The 2,500-nt window shown below is 27.1% G+C and overlaps 2 non-coding genes and 1 pseudogene across 2 annotated transcripts in view; all 3 read left to right on the top strand.

Annotated features, from left to right (window-relative positions):
- The window catches only part of LOC128870707 (small subunit ribosomal RNA), a 1,991-nt gene extending 1,697 nt beyond the window's left edge, over positions 1-294 (top strand). Inside the window, exon 1 of the ribosomal RNA XR_008455444.1 lies at positions 1-294. This exon is cut by the window's left edge and continues 1,697 nt beyond it. This is a non-coding gene — a ribosomal RNA (small subunit ribosomal RNA).
- A 566-nt stretch (positions 295-860) lies between these two features.
- LOC128870682 (5.8S ribosomal RNA) lies at positions 861-1,041 on the top strand. The gene has a single exon (XR_008455427.1). It is a non-coding gene; the product is annotated as a 5.8S ribosomal RNA (ribosomal RNA).
- A 438-nt stretch (positions 1,042-1,479) lies between these two features.
- LOC128870736 (large subunit ribosomal RNA) overlaps positions 1,480-2,500 on the top strand; it is a 4,515-nt pseudogene continuing 3,494 nt past the window's right edge.

Here is a 2,500-nt window from a genome sequence, read left to right as displayed (position 1 = left end):
CCGGGTAAACCGCTGAACCACTTTCATGCTTGGGATTGTGAACTGAAACTGTTCACATGAACTTGGAATTCCCAGTAAGTGCGAGTTATTAACTCGCATTGATTAAGTCCCTGCCCTTTGTACACACCGCCCGTCGCTACTACCGATTGAATTATTTAGTGAGGTCTCCGGACGTGATCACTGTGACGCCTCGTGTGTCACGGTTGTTTCGCAAAAGTTGACCGAACTTGATTATTTAGAGGAAGTAAAAGTCGTAACAAGGTTTCCGTAGGTGAACCTGCGGAAGGATCATTATTGTGTTCCATATCCGTAAGAAAAACAAACAATGCCAAAACAAATAAAAACAAAAACAAACAAAAGAAAAAAAGAAAAAAAAGAAAAATTTATAATTATTTTGAATCCATATTCTTTTTATTCTTTTTCATTCAATTTGTTATCCATCAATTATATCATATTAAATATAATATGATGGTACATTTTGTAATGTTTTTTCTTATTTTTTCTTTTAAAAACCTTTAAACATGAAAATAGAAAGTTGTACTTATTATTCATTTGATTGAATGATAAGTTAATTTGTTCACAATAACAAAAGTGGTATATATTTATTATTATATTTATATATAAATAAAATGATTAAAAAAATACAAAATAATCAAACATAATAAATACCACCACTGTATTATTGTTGAACTAAGACATTCGCAACTTAATAAAAATGTTTAGAGTTAAATATATTTGATATATATTATTGAAAGAAAATCAATTTATATTTTATTATTATTATTATTTAATTTTACTCTTTCAATTAATATATGCAAAAAAAAATTGACATTTGTTATAAATAAAAATAAATAAAAAAATACTCTAAGCGGTGGATCACTTGGCTCATGGGTCGATGAAGAACGCAGCAAACTGTGCGTCATCGTGTGAACTGCAGGACACATGAACATCGACATTTTGAACGCATATCGCAGTCCATGCTGTTATGTACATTAAATTAAATTTTAAAGTACTGCTTGGACTACATATGGTTGAGGGTTGTAAGACTATGCTAAATAAGTTGCTTATTCTTTTATAAAAATAATTGAATTTAAGCAAATGTGTATATTATTGGATTTTAAATAATTCATAATATTAATAGCAAAAAAATAAAGATATATAATGAATTTTTTATTTATTAATATATTCTTAAAAAAAAAAAATCCTCTCAAATAAAATGAAATAAAAAAAATTTTGAATCTAAGTATTCTCTTTAAAAAATTTTCATATTATTTATATATATATAAAATATTAATTTATATATGTAATTAAAGGAGGAATGTCTAGCATAAAAATTAATTTTTTTTATTCTAGAATTGCCTCATTTTACATAATTATTATTTATAATATATATTTATATAAAAGGAAAAAAGAAAAATAGAGATGAAAAGATGATATAATTATTTATTAAATTGTGAGAAGATAAAAAATATTTTAAAACAACCTCAACTCATATGGGATTACCCCCTGAATTTAAGCATATTAATGAGGGGAGGAAAAGAAACTAACAAGGATTTTCTTAGTAGCGGCGAGCGAAAAGAAAATAGTTCAGCACTAAGTCACTTTGTCTATATGTCAAATGTGAGATGCAGTGTATGGAATATCTTAATATCTAGTATGAGAAATTAACGATTTAAGTCCTTCTTAAATGAGGCCATTTACCCATAGAGGGTGCCAGGCCCGTATAACGTTAATGATTACTAGAAAGATATTTCCAAAGAGTCGTGTTGCTTGATAGTGCAGCACTAAGTGGGTGGTAAACTCCATCTAAAACTAAATATAACCATGAGACCGATAGTAAACAAGTACCGTGAGGGAAAGTTGAAAAGAACTCTGAATAGAGAGTTAAATAGTACGTGAAACTGCTTAGAGGTTAAGCCCGATGAACCTGAATATCCATTATGAAAAATTCATCATTAAATAATTAAAAATAATGTGCATTTTTTTCATATAAGGACATTGTAATCTATTAACATAATAAAGTATTTATCAAAAGATCATTGGTGATATTAAGTTTATTTAAATTAATTTGCTTTTTAAGCATATTAACATAGAATAAATACTAATGATTTGATAAAGTGTTGATAGATTTTATTATATATAATGCTAAAATTCATTTTTTGAATTTTACAAAAAATTTAATATCTATGATATTAATATTTATTTGTATGCATTTATATGATTAACAATGCGAAAGATTCAGGATACCTTCGGGACCCGTCTTGAAACACGGACCAAGGAGTCTAACATATGTGCAAGTCATTGAGTTATATTAAACTTAATGGCATAATTAACTTAACTTAAAAATATAATGGGATTAATTTTTAGTCTATTTTCTTAAATAGTCAATTAATTCAATCCCGGGGCGTTCCATATAGTTATGTATAATGATAATTTATTATTATTTATACCTCTAACTGGAGCGTACCTTGAGCATATATGCTGTGACCCGAAAGATGGT

Source organism: Anastrepha ludens, unplaced genomic scaffold (genome assembly GCF_028408465.1).
Source record: "Anastrepha ludens isolate Willacy unplaced genomic scaffold, idAnaLude1.1 ptg000022l, whole genome shotgun sequence".
Classification (NCBI taxonomy): Eukaryota; Metazoa; Arthropoda; class Insecta; order Diptera; family Tephritidae; genus Anastrepha; species Anastrepha ludens.
The sequence above is the reverse complement of the archived record's forward strand: the minus strand, read 5'-3'. Positions and strand labels throughout refer to the sequence as shown.